The sequence below is a fragment of the Calonectris borealis genome, unplaced genomic scaffold (genome assembly GCF_964195595.1).
Source record: "Calonectris borealis unplaced genomic scaffold, bCalBor7.hap1.2 HAP1_SCAFFOLD_96, whole genome shotgun sequence".
Classification (NCBI taxonomy): domain Eukaryota; kingdom Metazoa; phylum Chordata; class Aves; order Procellariiformes; family Procellariidae; genus Calonectris; species Calonectris borealis.
In genome coordinates this window covers 368,162-385,217 of record NW_027441487.1, presented here as the reverse complement: position 1 = coordinate 385,217, position 17,056 = coordinate 368,162, and the positions used below count along the sequence as shown (strand labels likewise).

The 17,056-nt window shown below is 50.5% G+C and overlaps 2 long non-coding RNA genes across 3 annotated transcripts; both read left to right on the top strand.

Moving 5' to 3' along the window:
- The first annotated feature begins 440 nt into the window (after positions 1-440).
- On the top strand, positions 441-2,594 carry LOC142076716 (uncharacterized). Its single transcript, XR_012671281.1, has 3 exons — positions 441-599; positions 1,131-1,235; positions 2,436-2,594. It is a non-coding gene; the product is annotated as an uncharacterized LOC142076716 (long non-coding RNA).
- A 1,891-nt stretch (positions 2,595-4,485) lies between these two features.
- LOC142076715 (uncharacterized) lies at positions 4,486-6,496 on the top strand. Of its 2 annotated transcripts, none has more exons than XR_012671280.1 (3): positions 4,486-5,024; positions 5,253-5,468; positions 6,409-6,496. It is a non-coding gene; the product is annotated as an uncharacterized LOC142076715 (long non-coding RNA). The 2 variants fall into 2 exon arrangements; XR_012671279.1 differs by having other exon boundaries at positions 6,302-6,490.
- Positions 6,497-17,056: the final 10,560 nt, after the last annotated feature.

The following is a 17,056-nucleotide window of genomic DNA, read 5'->3' as shown; positions in this document are numbered from 1 at the left end:
TGCAGCTGTTCCTTGTGAAAGGCTGTTCAGTTTCCTAGGATCCTCTACTTTTGCTCCCTGGGTATGGGCTGCAGTGTGCGCCCTTCTGGCTCTGCTCTCCTCGTGTCCGTTTAATGGGCAGTCTTACCGGAGCATGAATCAAAAGCTGGGGGCACTACAAAACTGTTTGGATTTGACCAGGTTTTGGTGGTTTCCAAAGGAGCTGTTGAATTGGTATCCTCTCTGACTTCAAACTTCAGCAGTGTCCTCACTAACTCCTGCTTGGTGCAGGTGGTGCCCAAAGGCCGAGGACCCTTGAGCTGCCCACACTGAGTGCCGCTTGCTCCAGCGCTGGGTGTCTGGGATACCCAGCGGCAGGAGTGCAGGCAGGATGCTGCTGTGACTTCTGGGATAGCATGTAGGCCATGAGTGATTGCTGACTTTTCCTCTGTTTCTCCCACCAGCTGCGACAATTCCCCAGTAGGAGGGTAAAGAAGAAAAGGGAGAAGTCCGATCCAGGTCCGAGCACCTCCTCTGCCTCTACGGGCATCTCTGCCTCGGGACAGACACGTCAGAAAGCACCAGGGGGACGTGTGCTGGCGCTCTGTGAGCAGATGCTGGTAAGCTAACGTCGTATTCCCTCTCTCCGTGCACTAGTATTTTCTACTTTTCTGTGGCAACGCCTCTGTAGCAAGTAGAGGAGCGGAGATGATTTCTGAAGTCTTCCACTGGCCTGCTTCACCTCTTCTGCTTGCATGTACCTCCTCTTTGAGGAGGCTCTGCTTTTATCGTTTGGCCTGCTCTTTCTCAGATCAAAATGAGCTGTTCAATAGTGGTTTGTTTCGGACACTTCTGGTCCTCCTGGCTGGTCCTCCTTGATTTGCTTGGGACAGAGTTTAAAGAAAAAAGAGAAGAGTAAACTTGCCTCAAAAGGCTGAAAGCAGGTTTTAGTTCGAGCCGTATCTCTGGTTTCTCTCCCAGTGGATTTTAGCTTTCTAATGGAACTGAAATCCAATGAATATCGGATAAGCTTGATAGCAGTCATATTTGCCACCACACATTTGTAATAGATTGTCCCCTAAATGGTGTTTTGCTTGCTGAGCCCTGCTCCAAGAGTAAGAGTGTTTAAAAACTGCTGTGCTTTTTTTCAGCAGCTGGATACAAACCTAACCAAGAAGAAGCAGCAGCCTCTGCGGGAGAAAGACACTATGGTCAAGAGGGAGATGGTGTCCTGTTATCTGCACACATCCAGTGCCGTGAGTATTTCTGACCCTCGCTGCTGCCCCTGTGCTGGGGTCCTCGGGAGCAGGTGCTACAGGCTCCAGCACAAAAACTCCAGCCTGGCTTCTAAACAAAAAATTCGGAAGTTTTTGAGTTCCAGCTCAGCCCTTCCTTCCTGCTCTTGATTCTGGCAGGCCCTGTATATCTCTTTCAGGGGGCTTGCTGCTTCCCAGCAAAGGCAACTAATGCTATCAGTTCGTGAAGCAGAATAAGGCCAGCCTGCCAGGGACCTGGAATTGGAGAGGGGTCGGAGGTCTTGGCTAGAGGTGGGGGTTTGTCTGGGGCTTTGTCTTTAAATGTGACTGGGACGTTATGGGTCACAGCTTTTGAGTCCTTTCAGTAGCTGCTCATGCTGGATATCATCACAGGTAGGCAGGTGGTTTCACTTTGACTTTTCCAGAAGTGTATACTATTTTTTCTTTTTCTTTTTTTTTTTCTCCCCAGAGTGGGATTTAGGGTTCAGTGCATCATTAGCCAAGGATTTTCCACGTTCGGTTTCTGAAATGCAGAGCCGATGTTGAGACACACAGGCATAGCGCAGCAACTTGTCTTCCTATAAAGCAAACAGAAGTCATTCACAAAAGCGTATGACTTCCTTTCTAATTCAAGATACTCATCATACTCGAGGAAGACCCTCCTGTTCAACAGAAACTTATTGCCAGAATACCAGGAGATGGACAAGTGCCAGCCTCTTCTCTTGACAGGGAAATTGCTACACTTCCTTCATTATTTTCAAAGGTAGCTTCTGGTTTTAAAAAAAAAAAAAGTGGTTGAGTGATTTGGGCATCTATGACATTGCAGGACTTGTAGCTGTGCTCGTTCAAGGTAAAGATTTTAGGGAAATTCCTTGGCTTTAGCCTTCTTACCCGTAGCCATAAACTGGCCCAAATGACAGCTTCTTGGAAGCAGAATATAAGATGGATTTCTTGGAACACACAATGAAGTGCTAGCCCTCTTGTAGGCAGAAGAGCAGCAAATGGGGTTTAAATACCTCATGTCATTAAATGTAAACGGTAGGAAGAGAAGAATGGGTCTTCTAGAGAGAGGGATACTTTGCTTGCAGTATGGGTTTGAAGGTGCTGTGCTGTACAGCGTGACACCAGCACAGCCACGCTGAAGGCAAAAGAGGACGTCCTGTAAAAGAGGGACAGACGTGGCTCTGCTCGCTCTTTCAGGTACCCGTGGGTAAACCCACAGACAGCTCCCGTAAAGAGCCCCTTGGAGCAGCAAGGTTGAGCAGCAGCCCCATCAGGTGAGGTGGGGAAGGGTGTGGGCTGGGACGCTGGACAAAACCAGGGCTGTCAATGAGAAACTGGGAGCTTTGACCTTGGGAACTGCGCTATGGCTGAGTAGAGGTGAGGAAGGGTGGAGGCCGTGCAAAAGCGCGTGGGGTTTTTGTGTGTGCTGATGATTTTGTCTGTTCCTGACAGCTGGGTGCAGAGCTTCGGTCCTGATGGCCTCGCCACTCTGCTGGAGACCTGAAAAGGCTCCAGGAGGAAAAGGTGCTGCAGGGTGAGCAGCTGATCGCGTGGGCATCATTGCTGAGTGTCTGTCATAGTGTCCAGAAAGCCACAAGGCTCGTTGCTGCTCCACGCTCTTCCTGGCTCTCCTGGCGCAGCCCCACAGACATGGAGCTCTGCGTCCATCTGTGTTTCAAGTGTTCTTAACCTTCCTGTGTTCTTCCTCTTCCTACTGAGTTTGAATTTGACGGGTATAATCATACCGAACATACTGCAATAACTGACCAACAGATAGTATTTGCAGTTTGCCCCGTGGCTCCTCAGGACTGGTTACTCCTGGGGTCAGGCCAAGAACTGTAGCGCCTGGAGAACCTGGTTCAGCCCTGGGCTTTTTCACGGTCCAATGGCAACCCCTTTCCTCTCCACGTGATTGTTCTCCCAGTGTGTCCAGCGGGGTGGCCATCCTGGTCCCAGGTTGTAAGGAGAATGGATGACGGCTACCTCAGTGATGCTCACCACGACACAGTGGTGAGGCTGGGGAAGACTGGTCCCTGGTGACCGCAGACATTTTCAAACGCAGGATTAGTACTGTGTCTGTATGTGGTCTGGTTGTGTGAGGAGGGAACAAAATACCAGCTCAGGGTGGTATGGCCAGGGCAGGAGGGAAGAAGAAAGAGGATCAGGGCAGGTTGCTCACGATGCGATGAGGCAGTGGTTTGCTTGGGGGCTTAAAGATCTCTCCTGAGATGGAGATGGTGGGAGGAGGTGTTTGGGATTGAGCTGAGGGATTCTTGTGAGTAGGGGGGGCGATTGATAGCAGTGTGAATATTGGCTGTATTGGAATTCAGTCTGGTGGTTTCCTGCATAAACAACCTATCGTACCGTCTTTTGAAAGTCCATTAAGGTGGAATCTTGGTGTGATTGTGGGTGCTGAGGGCCTCATCATCGCCTTACCTAAGAGCTCTGGAGGAAAGAGAGGAGGTGTCTTGTTCCATAAGTTTGTCAGCTCGCTGATTTTCTTCCTCGCAGGTCACATAGTACATGATGCAGACAAGAGACCATCCAATGCCTGAAGGCTTTATGCACAAGCAGGTAAGAGCCTTGTGCAGTGTGTAGAGACAACCTCACACAGCCACAGCTCCCGCTGCAGGGTGTCTGCCCAGTTATCTCAGAGCAGTTGCTGGAATGGGCAGGGAAAATAGTGCTGGAAGTTTCCTGCTCTTTAGTAAATCCTTGATATCGTCCCGTTGCTTGTTTTGCTTTTTCTCCTACTGTACATTTCCTGGTACCATCACCATCACATACTTTCCTGGGACTTACAAAACACTTTCCGTGTATTTGTACAGGCCTGTGGGACTTTGGCTGCTCTGCCCTCTTTTGTGGCTTTCTCTGCTCCTCTCTGATTATGCCTCTTAACTTACGTATGAGGGCTTGATGCCCTTCAGTATTTCTTCCCATTTGTCTTTCTCTGTATCTGTGGGTTTCTAAAATTTTTATTATTTGACACTCCTGTGCAGTGGACACCTGTTTTCCCTTTCCCGTGAATGAGCTGGGGCGCTTCCTTGTCCCTCTGTGTGCTCTTCCCCGCTCTCCTTGGGTAAACGGAGAGTCTCTGTTTCCTCCCAAGTCCACATGTTCCTTTGAGGCTTCTTAAGTTTCCCTGAAAGGCTTTCTCTTGCTGGCAGCGTGTGGTTTGAGATGCATCGCTCCCTTCCTTGTCACTCCTCTGTGCCCTGTCCGAAACAAGGGTAACACAGGGGTTTGGACAAGGTTTTGGAACAAGTGTTTTCTCATGGTTATTCCTCAGAGCATTGTCAATCACGAGGCATTCCCATCTCACTCTTCTTTAGAGCTGGCTTAGTCTCGGACATGAATTCCAGCTTTCCTTTCTTTTCAGTTTGGAATCAAACACCGCTGGGTACAAAAGAGGGGGTGCTGCTCCTGGCGAGAGCTGTTGATATCAAAGTCCCTTGTCTGATGATCGATGCAGTGAAGGTTCTGTGTACCCTCTGCCTCAACGCGAAGGCGTGGACGTGGTGACAGAAATCCTGCCTTTTGCTGCTCTTGAGCTTTCGACTGGCCTCTCTGTGGAGTCTCTCTTCTGCCTCTGGCTCTTCTCTTCATTTTGTAATTGGTCTGCACGTGCGCCCTCCTGCCCTGGCTTGTGGGTAGCTGCTGATCCTCTCTCAGTGCAGCTGTGAGCAGGTGCTGGAGACTTTTGCTGGAAGAGCAGAAACAGATGGGGTGGAGCGATTCAAACCCCTCTTGGCTGGCCTGGGGAGCGGAACCTCGGTGGCGCTGAAGGTACGTAGTTCCTCAGGTTTGTGTGGACATGGCACTTGAACTGTTACTCAGGAGCTGGAGAGCTTGAAGTGGGATGAGGTTGGTGTGGCTGAAATGCCTTTGGCTTTACTGCTTTTTTTCTGCTGCGGCTTTGTGTTATCTTCTGGCCTCCTTATAAGTCCTGAACCAGTGACTTCCAGTCCATGCTCAGAAGTTTTCTCTTTTGTGTGTGTGTGTGGTTTTTTTCAGGTGGCCTGTATGCAGCCGATCAGTGCCATGATCCGTCCTGCTTCTGAGCTTGACTTGGGAGTTCAGATACGTAGCGAGTTGTCTGTGTACTCCATGTACCTCATCTTGAATTCAGAAAGCAGCGCCACCCTTTTCATGAAAAGAAAAAAAAAGAAAAAAGAAAAAGGAAAGGTAGTGCTTTCCAAGGACTAAAATTTACTTAGTTTTAGTGAGTAGGTAGGTGAACAGAGCACATACACTCCTTACCTGGTGTCCAGCTATTAATGCGAGGGGGTATTACGATGAGAACCTGCTAGATAATTATACCCTGGTTTTTTGCATTTTTACCATCTTTCATGAAAAAAACTACCAAAGGTAGTAATAGTAATAACGGGTAATAGTAATAATGGGTAATAGTAATAGTAATAACGGGTACTTGCCCGTTATTGCTCATGTAATCTGTGGCAGAGCTAGGACTTGGAGTGAGATTACCATGCTTAGTCTTACCATTCTAGAGTATTTAAAACATTTCCTTGAAACGCTTTCCCAAAATCACAAGACCTGACTTCTGAAATAGCCGTTTTCCTAGGAGCTGCATCTGCGCTAAGCCAGATGAGAGAGTCTTGCCTGCTGTTAGTCACTGAGGCTGATGACAGGTCACCCAGCAGTTCTGGCAAGGACAGAACAAGATGGATACGTATGTTCCTCTGTGCCGCTTGTAAATTCCATCATGTCTTGCGTAAATTGGTCTCCAGGTTTTGCAAGTTGTAGGTTTGGTAGGATCGATTGGTGCTTAAATGTGATGGTAATAGCAAAACCTGTAGGCATCCATGTAGGGCATTTTGGATTTCATAGAATCTGCAAGGATATGTGAAGAGTTTAATGTTATGTTGAGGTACTGTAGTTACAGCGTTATCAGAAGAAAGTCTTGGCAAAGAAGATGAAGATGGCAAAGATACTCAAAAGCGTTATAACCTTTGACAGTGGAAACAAGTCATTTACAGTTTATATGAACAGTCTACTATTCTTTTCAAAAATTTACAGAGAACGTTTTGCTGTTTCCTTATCAGAACTTAGTGATAGTAAATTAAAGCTCTCCACTGAGATGTAAAAAAAGGAGTCATGTATCCTGCAAAGAAGAGTAATTGCACGGACTTGATAGTCTTACTCTTTTCAGTTCTCCTGAAAAGGCAGGTGTGTGCTTCCTCACCTGTGCTGTACATGAGAAAAAAAAAACACCCTTGAAACCTCCTCTGAAATTAAAGGTGGGTGAGACACATCACATTTTCCGCCTTTTCCACTATCCTGCTTTCTCTTGAACTTGTTTGTATCGGTATCAAATATTCTTTGCTTTCCCTGGAGCCAAGACAACTTAAGATTTTGGTTTTGTTTTCAGCCCGGCAGTCTCCTGTCAGAGAGAGGTGTCCATGCAGAAGTGCTCGGTCACAGAGCACTGGCTCCTTGCTGCAGGAGGACTAAGAGGTGGGTGCGTAGTTAGTGATGCTTCTCATCCACGCTTTGGAGGGTTTTCGGGTTGGTGGTCATTACAGAATTACAGTATACAGATAATATACAGCTAATTCCTGCGGTAGTCTGAGGGTATAAGGGAAAGCATACAGTTTCTTTTCTGAAAACTGAAGGTAATTCAGTTAGAGGGAGAGCCTGTTTGGAAGTTTCAGTAGTTTGGGGGCAGAGGCCAGTTGGGGGCTGGGGCCCTCGGGGGTGGGGGCTGTTTCTGCCCCGTGCCCTTGGCCTGGCGCTCACAGCTGGGAACGGGCTTTCCAGAATCCTGCTGGAAGGAGCCAGATGTGGGAGCTGTGGCCGAGCTGGGGGACAGGGAGCACCCCTGGACCAGCCTCAGGACCTGCGGCACACCTGCCTTCAAATCAGCTCTCCCAGCAGGACGTTGCCCAGGAGCAACTTTGAGTTTTGCTCTTCTCCTTCAGGAGCCGTGTTCCACAGCAAGCACACCCAGAGCTGCGCCTGTGCCAGGAGAAGACTTCACGCACAGCTGGGGCTGATGGTGACAGTTCCCACCAGATGTGCATGTCAGAGAGATGCAGGTAAGATGCCATGGAGGAGACACTGACTGATTGCCCCTTCTCTTGCAGGAGCAGGGTTTAAGAGCAGGAGGGAGCCAGGGTACAAGAGCCTAGGAGGTCAAAAAATGCATCAAACAGCCAGAGCACGAAGCAGAGGGAGAAGAGAAATAGGTGCAGGTCACGTGGCTGGGACAGTGCTTGCAAGGTAACATCTGCCACAGAAGCACAATAACAGTAAAAGGCCTTGGGAGGTCATGGAGTGACTGAGGAAAGTGCCTGGCAGAGAGAAGAGCCCGGAGAGACAGGAGACAAGGTAGAGATGGAGGTGACAAAGATGGCATGTGGAAAGTGAGGGTGCAGGTCCTTGTGAAGACACTGGTGGCTGAGCAGCTGACGGGGAAGGAGCAGGAACCTGGCTTCTGCTGCAGGTACTTGTGGTGTCACTTGCTGCTGAGCAATGGATAGGGTAGGAGTTTTTAAATTACTTGTGCAGATGCGGGTGATATCACTTGTGACTGAGTAGCAGCTGGATAGGAAAAGACGCATGGCCTGCTTAGGTGCCTGTGATGTCATTCGTGGCAGGAACTAGCCCGTTGCTTTTTCAGGTGCTTGTCATGTTCCTGGTGGCTGAGTAGCTGGAGAAGACAACATGAATCACACAAAGGCGACCCGAGCCTCTAATCGAGCAGCGCTGAAGATGCTCTGTTCCCGGTCATTTTTTTTCCCTGAGATCTCTGCGTGCTAATTTAATATGCTCAGTAGGTGTAGAAAGCTTCCACCCTTCTGGATCACACGGGTGCTTTCATAAAGGAAGTCTTGAGTTAAAAAATTTCAAAAAAACCCCAAACCCGTCTGTTCTTTCTCACATGGTCAAACTCTCTACAGAAATCAGAAGCACCACTTAGGACTGGGTTTGGTTATGATGCAATTTTATTGTTTCGATCCTAAACGTCAAGTTTGATGATTAGCATTCTTATGATAATGTTTGTCTGCGGCCTTTGATGGTAAATTGCAGGTTGTGATGGCAAGCTCCGTCACAAGTACTGAACGCTTCTGTCCATAAGCCATGCACCTGAAACACGTGGCAAAGAGTGAGGCAACATTTGCTGGTGATGCTGCAAATGCTTACTTTTTAGTCCTCCTCTCCGGAGTTCTCTCTGGATTTCTTTTTCTTCTTCACTTTCTTGCATTTCTTTTTCAATTCTGCATCACCAGAATGCTCGCTTCTGCCTTTCACCGCTTTCTTTTGGGTGCACTTTCATCCCCCTCTGCACAGGCGTGTTTCCTCTTTCTGCACGTTTCTTTTCCGTGTGCCTGGCCAGAGCCTGCAGGCTCTGGGTGAACCGGCACTGGTGGGAGCGCACGCTGTCCAAGTGAGTATTTCCCCGGCTGCTGCTCACCTACCGAGCCAGGCTGCGTGTCTGCTCTGTGGCCGCTCAAGCCGTGCACGCTTTCCCCTCTGGAGCTTCTGCCATTCACGGGGGCTGTTTCTCTCCCTGTGGGAAGAGCTGCACAGGTTCCCACTGCCAGGCGCCGGCTGACGGTGAGCGCGCTTCTGCGTTTCTGCGTGGCGAGTGCGCCTCGGGCTGGGAGGCGACAGTCTGGTTGACTTCTGTTCAGCTTCCCCCCCTGCTCAGAGTCAGAGCGCGCTCTCTTCCTGCCGCAGCGCTGAGGGGGAGTTCCTGCAGAGTCCCGTGCTTGTCTCTTCCTTTGGGTCCTCTGCATATTTTCTCCACCTTCTTGATTCCTCAGTCCCACGGTGACGCCAGAAAATGGACTCTTCTGCACTTGGTCCAGCTTTGCCCCACAAGTGCTCTTTGTCTCTTGGCATTCAGCACCTGCTCCAGGGCTCAGATCATGGTGCCTGGAGAAACAACAGCGATCTTAGTCTAGGGTTGTTCTTGCAGCCTCCTCGTGCCTTCAGTCTCATCCTTTCATTGTCTGGCAGCACTTGGTGTGACACGCAGAAGCCTGAACCAGCACTAGAAGCTGGAAATGAGATCACGGTCTTCCAGCCACGTCTGTCCCTTTCAGAGCAGTAACTCATCTTTATACCCTCTCGGACCTCCATTTCGCCTCTTTTCGCAGCTAGCCAGTCTCAGAGAGCAGACAGCCAGCAACTTACACCAGCGCAAGAGTTTAGTGCCAGACAAGGAGGGAGAAGAAAGGAGCGGGCAAACTGCAGAACAGACAGAACTTAACTAGACAAACAGTCATTCTCTCCTAGGACAGAAAGCAAAACCCACCACAGGAGAACACCACCACCACGATCAGTAACAGGAGAGGGAGTGTATTCGGAACACCCTTCCACACTTGTTATTACCTGGCATAGAAGAGTAAATACGGACGCTGGCGCAGAACCGTCTTGATGTCACAAAGACCTACAGAGTCATCATTCATCTTGTACCACCGTCCATCGCCGGCCTGCAAAGAAAGGCAACGCTATCTTTAGATGAACTGCAGGATTTTTAACACAAAAACACAGAGAGAACACCACTGAAGGACACCATGCGCCAACGCAAATCGCAGAGTTGACTTTTACCTTCACGAAGCAGTAATAGTGTCCTGCCTGACAGCTGGAACCTTCATGTACCAGGACAGCATACAAGGAGTAGAGGAGTGGTTCTCCAGCCGCTTGAGACATGTATGCACCAAGGTCCAAATATTCCGGATACTGCACAAGCTAAAGAGAGACCGAGAAGACTAAAAGTTATCCTGAGAGTCTTTAGGAAGCAGCCTGAGAAAACCTTGCCACCAAACACAGGCTAGAGGTATAGAAATAGATCTTCTCGGTTCATCAAAAAAAGGCGTTGCCATTTCGTCATTGAAGTGGCAGAAAACTGTTCTCGGCCAAACCAGCTCTTTACGAGCACAGCGGAGTGCTTATCTTCGCATTGGAACTTTCCTTTTACCACAAGGGAAAGAGCAAGGCACAGCTACCAGAGCTATTGCATTGATTTTTCTTAGGCAGCTGCACTCGATAGCCATCGTGTGCAGACGTTAACAACTTCCAAAAAAGGGTTCTTCTTCGGGAAAGGTCTCCTTCCAAGCAGACAAAGTTGCAGTGCACTTGTATACATACCTTGCTAATCTTTCTGCCAGAGAAAGGATCGAATCTCTTCAAGCACACTGTCAGGACATTGGAGGAGCGATGTATCGCAAGCCTCTTGGACGCAGTGGCCAGCTGTTCACACCTTGAAAACAAGCACAGACCCAACTGTTGCAACCAATCTTCTCCCCGCTTCACCCCCCATCCACGTATGGTTGCGTAAAGGCTTGTTTTGCCCAACTATCGTATGCGCAGGTTTGCATTTCAGACCCCTTAAGTCCGTACGCTCTCACGGAAGGTAGCTTCGGTCTAGGGTGGCTCACTTTGGAGAGCAGCAGTCTACAGTCTTTACAAGAACTAGGAACGACACTGTTCAGAGAGCCGGCAGAGGCTGCTATTGCTCCGAGGACTGCGGTCTCCTGGACAGAGACGCAAGCATCCAAAAAGCCTTGGAAATGAAACTGTTGATTGCTTTCTCGAGGCAGCTGCTGTTGCCAAATCACTGTCCAGAGCTCTTCCTCGCTTCAGCTCACCACTGCGTATGGGACATGTCTTCTCCCTTCTGGCCATGGGGGTAGTTCAGCGGGCAACTTCATAGCTAGGAAGGTTGACCACCTCCAGGGCAGACAATGCCAGGAAGAAAATTCTCATCAAAGCTTTCCAAATATCCAGGCAGAAGGGAAAAAAATTACCCGTGTTAGAAACAAGTGCATTATTTTCCAAGTTCCGGATGACTCGGGTGGATTAGTTGTATGGGAAAGAAAAAAAAAAGAAAAAACCCAGGCTGTCTCATGACTGTGTTTCTCAATTAAGTCAAAATGTAACTAGGGCTCCCGGACATGCAATACCGTAACCCAGTATCTACTATGAAGATGTCTTTAGTAATAATCTTACTTGCTACATTTATAGCCATTTTCACCATCCAACTGCTCAGGTTTGAAAAAGTCTTCCAGAGCTTCAGTGACAGATGAGGCTGCCTGGATGAGAAAGAAAGGAGAGCGCTAAGCTCCTGGAAACCCAAAATCCCAAGAAATAGCTACCCGTGTGGTGCCAGCATTATCCCAAGAAAGAGCTACCCCTGGGCGGTACCAGAGTTGCCTGTGGTACGCATGGTCAAAAATAGCAAAAGCAATCAAAGCCATCCGAGCAGCAATCAGAGGCGAATTGAGGTAGTCCAAAGCAGGGTGGTATGGCAGTGTCACCAGGGCTGTAGATGCCATCCTTACTCTCTGCCCAGCTGACACCCAGCACGGGGAGGCCGTTTACAGGACTTCCACCGAAGGAGCACAGAAGCCCGGTTCCCTCCCCATCCAGCACCAAGCTCTTGCGTGGTAACAGCCCACAGTTTTAAATCAACGGAGCTTACTGGAGATAAACTAGGCCCCCTGCAGGGGTCTTGAAACATTGTGCACCACAATTTCAAACCATCTTACCTTGATATCCAAAGGAATATCAAGGAATGCTTCGTAGGTGTCGGAAACGGCTTTGCAGCTCAAGCACGTTACTGGAAGGCAAAGAGAAATGCTTCTCAGGTTGGGAAGGAGACTAACTCTGCCCGTTTCAACAACCAACACATACTACTTTAGAGGCACTGGACATACTGCTGCATACTAGAAACTAGAAGTTTGTTTACCACAAAGAGAGAAGGAGCCAGAGATCATTCTAAGGACGGTAATATTTTTAAAAAGTACCTCTGGATCTCAGAAAGCCCCCAAATATTTGATGGACGATGGTAGTTTCTTGCGAAGAGATGCCCAAGCTGGAAACAAATCGTAAGGCAGAGAGTTATCTCCTCCAAGAGTTTTGCTTTGTGTGAAAACTCTGGGCATAGGGTTTCCTTGATGGGAGAACATCAAGGAGTCCAGAGGGCTCAGGAACACTGCAAAGGTAATTTGCTTGTGCTTACTCGCTGCTTCCACTCGGACGAGCTCTCTGCATGGCATTGATAGTGTAGCTTAAGAACTCGTGGGCATCTTCCTGCATGCCAGGCTGGAAATGTTCTCCTATTCCTAAGACAGAAGTTGTTAATAGTTCTCTCTGACAAGAAGGGAAGAAACGTGTAAAAGCACCTGAAATGACTTACTTCTGAGGACCCGGATGACAGCCTTAGGTTGGATGGCACTGGCTGAAGAATGCAGGACCTCGTTAACGTGCGCTTCCATTATGCACATCATGCAGAAGCCTTGCTGACGACCTGAAGAGGGAGGGAGGGAAGCAAGCTTCTCAGGTTAGCAAAGTACCATAGCAATGGCAAACCTAACGGAGATCTTGAAGTTATAAGAACAGTCTCCACTCTTCTGCCAAGGTGCCAATGTGCCAACAAGCCCGGGACATTTTAGTGCATAGGAAACTGTCTTCAGAGGGATGCTTAACTGACAGAAGTTTTCTGTGCAATAAGCAAAGAGAGTTTAACGTGCAGGAAAAGGGCCCGAGACCCGGGGCTAGAAAGCGGTGCCTTTCTGAAGATGAACACACCTAGGTAGGACAAGAGGCTTCTAGCTTGAGAGTTCAAAGAACACCAACTCGGGGGGCTGACAAAGAAGGGATGCTTTTCTCCTAAATCAAATTCGAGATTCTGGGAATCCTTGGGAAGTGCCCGACAAATTTACAAGGAGAAGTTCATAAAAGTACTCACACGACTGGCCGTGCGCACGAGAGAGCAGGTAGTTGGCCAGAGGGGGAGTGTACGTCAGGCACTGCAGGACGGAGTTGAGGAAGCAGGTATTGCCCAGGTTATGGAGTCCTGCTCCAGCTCTCTGTCTTTGCTGCCACTCCATGCAAATCTTCTCCGGGGGACAGAGGATCCTTTGTGGCGGAGCCATTCCCTCGGCAATGACTGCAGGGAAATGACATTTGAAAAGAGATGAGATGATATTGTTGCCTGAAAGCCTATTTGAAAAGTCGAGTCCTGTACAGGAGCACCCAGGACAACCAGCTCTAACCTCCAACACAGAAACATCGGGGGAAGCCTGACACTGCCATCGCAAGAAACAGTTTTGGAAAATAGTCTGTTCCCCTGCTTACTTTGCTGAAAGTCCAACAAACCCACACTCTGATTTCTGTGCCTCGGGCTACCTTCCTTTCCCTCTAGAGTCTTGAATTGGATTATCAGGGCAAGTCTTCCCTTTTCCTGATTGTAACTTGATGAAAACAAGCAAGTCCCTAGCACAGAAAGTAACCCTACTGATGTCAGATCTTTCTACGAGCAATGCCATCTTTCAAAGTCTTGCACATAGTGGCAGAGGAGTGACAAAATGCATTTTCCTGTGTCGAATTGAAAACGCCTGGGTAAGTCTGGCTGCTCTCAGGAAACACCCCAGAATTCACTCTAGGTTGTCAGCACATCCACGTTCAGGGATGGAGCACCAGCCACGTCCGTTGCCTTTAGGGATTCACAAAGTCCAAGCCTGCTGGTGAAGCCGTTACTCACGGGAGTCATTCCCCATTGCAGCCATCGCTCCTCTCAGGAACAGAGGGGAAAGTTTGGGATGACAAAGGATGTCAGGACACGCTCCAGAAAGAGACGATCAGCGCCAATCCCGTCACCTGATGGCAAAGAAATAATTGTAGCTCAATAAAACGATTAAAACCCCCCCCAAGCACAACCTGCACAACAGCATCCGCTATCCAAAGTGTTCCAGCGGTACCTGTAACTGCTGCAGAGCTGCAGGCTGATGGCCCTACTGACCCTGTCACAGGACTCCAGTTGACAGCAATTACCAAGGCCCTTTTGAAAGACTGCGTTGCATGTCACCTTCTCTGAGGAGGAGCTGCTGCTTACCTGTGGCTAGCGTTAGCAGCAGAGCCCTCTGGCTCTCCAGCCCACGCTTGCCCACCTTGTATGCAGGAGTGACTGGCTTTCAGCCGCTGCTTTAACGGCTGCCTTTGCCGTGCTCCTTTTCTGTCTCCCTTCCTACCGCATCAGTCAGGGTGGGCTTCTTGTCATTCTAGGCTGAGCCCAACGCCTCAGACTACACTGCCACCCCCCTACTTCCCTGTCCTAGGATATGGCAAAGAACTAAGAATTAGCAAGTAGAAACTCTGCCCATAGCCCTGGCCAGCCTATAAAGGTGTAATAGCTAAGCCTAGAGCTCGGAAGGTATAGACCAGCCGATACTTTTATCCCGTATCTACCTACTCTATGATCTGTCCTGAAAGTCAAATCATAATCACCTTTGAAAGAGGATGGGAGTTGCAGAGAAGCGGGCAGTAAACGATAAATGGTTGGAAAGAAGTAGGCACGCAAGTAGCAAAGGAAGGAGCCGAGTTATCCCGAAGGCCAGCTCAGCCCAACTAGCTTTCGCTGACCCGCTCCTCAGGATACCAAGCCCTGGCCAGGTGAGCTCACAAGCGCCGGGCGGGTGCCGCATGACTGCCCCTTTGTGACATGGGGCCGCACGGGGACGTGTCCCCTTGAGCCACGTGACCACGCAGCTGCCGCAGCCCGGGCAGCTCCGGCAGCCGGCAGCCGCTGGGCTTCCCCACACGCTGCCGGCGAAGGGCCGTACGTCCGCTGGCAGAGCTCCCGCCTCTTCCCTGAGCCGCACCAGCCGGATGAATAAAAACCTGCCCCGGGCTGTAAGCGTGCCTGTTCACAGCTTTGGCTGGAACATTCGGGTTGCCGAGGGTTTCTTTTCCACTCTTCCCAGGTACAGGAACTGTGTCCGTGAGACTCATGTAGCAAAGCACCTGATCGCTTACAGCTTCATTTCCAATAAATTTTATCTGCCCCCCAAGATTCAACCACAGGCTGACTCTGAACTAGAGCTACCAAAGAAGCACCTTCAGCAACCGTGCTGGGTGGACCTTGGCTGGCTGCCAGGCCCCCACCCAGCCGCTCTCTCACCCTGGAGCTCTGAAAAGCGTTTGGGGGTGCCTTTTTAGCATCTGGTTTAGCCCCTTGTCTCGCCCGGAGGGCAGTGAGTATTGCTCCTGCCCCAACGAGGCAGCTGGTTGTAACTCCTGCCACGCTTGAACTGCTCGGTTTGGCCCTTGCCCCACTCGCAGCATCTGCTCTTCCCCAGTCCTGTTCAGGGCAGTTAGTTGTACTCCTGCTCAGCTCAGGGCAGTTAGTTTTGCCCCTGCTCCACTCGGGGAGGCTTTTCTCTTTTCATGTTTTGCTTGAGGCATCCAGTTTGGGCACAGCCTTGCTCGGGTGCCTTGCTTTCCTCATGTCCCTCTCGGGACGGCTGAGTTTTTCCCCTCTTTTGCTTGCGGAGGCTCGTTTTGCCCCTTCCCCACACAGGGTACCTGGCTTTACTGTGGCCTTGCTCAGGTGGCCTTTTATGCCCCTGCCCAAATTGGGGTGGCTAGTTTTGCCCCGCCCTGTCTGGGCATTTGGTTTGTCCCTGTCCTGGTCAGGGCATCTCTTTGTGCCCCTGGCCCCCCATGGGGCATGTCATTCTGCCCCTGCCCCCGCCCCGCTTGGAGCAGATATTTTTGCCCTGCCCAGCTGGGGTCCCGGTTTGCCCCAGCCTCTGCCTGCCCCCCAGTCCCTCCTGCCCCGGCACCTCTCGTTTCCCTCCAGTCCCGGCTCGGGCGTTTCTCCTGACTAGGCGGTGTCCCGTCGGGGCAGGGGCCGGGGAGGCTGCGCCGTGGTCCCCTCCCAAGCACAACCCCGTACCTGGCTTTGGTCTGCGGTGGCACTGTGGCTGTGGGGCTGGCGGGGATGGGGCGAGCGGCCGCCGGGCCCTGGGGGCTCCTTGTCCCTCAGTTTCGTTCCGGTGAAAGGCGGCCCCTCTGCAGGCAGGCAGCTGCAGGCAGCTGCCTGCGTTTTCCGCAGGCGCTGCTGCCTGGGTCCTCGGAGGGCTTCATGGCCCAAAAGGTGCCAGCCCGAGTGCCAGGGGCTCCCTGGATGCGCAACACTTGCGCTCTTACCAGTCCCGCCAGTTACCAGTTTCCACCAATGGACTCTACACGTAGAGAGAAAAACTACCCCATGAATTACATATGCAAGTTCAACACGTGTTTTTAATTCTGGCTTTGGCTTTTCAGCCTGTTGGTACCAAGTGAGTATTGTTTTTCCAAGGCAATCCCAACAGCTGAACAGGGATTAAAGCTCTTCCTGGAGGGACCTGTGGGCAGGTGGGTGGGCCAGCAGAGCGGTCAGTGTCTCTCGAAGGTCTCTCTGAGCTCCTCCTGGCCAGAGGTGGCTCTGGGAGGAGGGACGAGATGGGCTGCTGGTGCCCATGTGCAGGGGCTTGTGATGTCAGTTACGACACAGTTCCTGACTGGGCAGGTGCAGGAACCTGGCCTGTGCAGGTGCCTGTGATGTCACTGGTGGCAGGAATGCTCATAGGGCATTGAACGGAAGCTGGCTTGTGCAGGGGCTTGTGATGTCAGTTACGACACCGTTCCTGACTGGGCAGGTGCCTGTGATGTCACTGGTGGCAGGAATGCTCATAGGGCATTGAACGGAACCTGGCTTGTGCAGGGGCTTGTGATGTCAGTTACGACACATTTCGTGACTGGGCAGGTGCCTGTGATGTCACTGGTGGCAGGAATGCTCATAGGGCATTGAACGGAAGCTGGCTTGTGCAGGGGCTTGTGATGTCACGCCTGGCACATTAGCTGATATTGCAGGAGCGGGAACCAGGCTTATGCTGCTGTTTGATGTCACTGGTGAACTGTGCATCTCACATGGCAAGTGCAGCAACATGGCTTGTGCAGCTGTTTATGTCACGCCTGGCTTAGTACCTGATAGGGCAGGTGCTGGAACCTGGCTCATGCAGGTG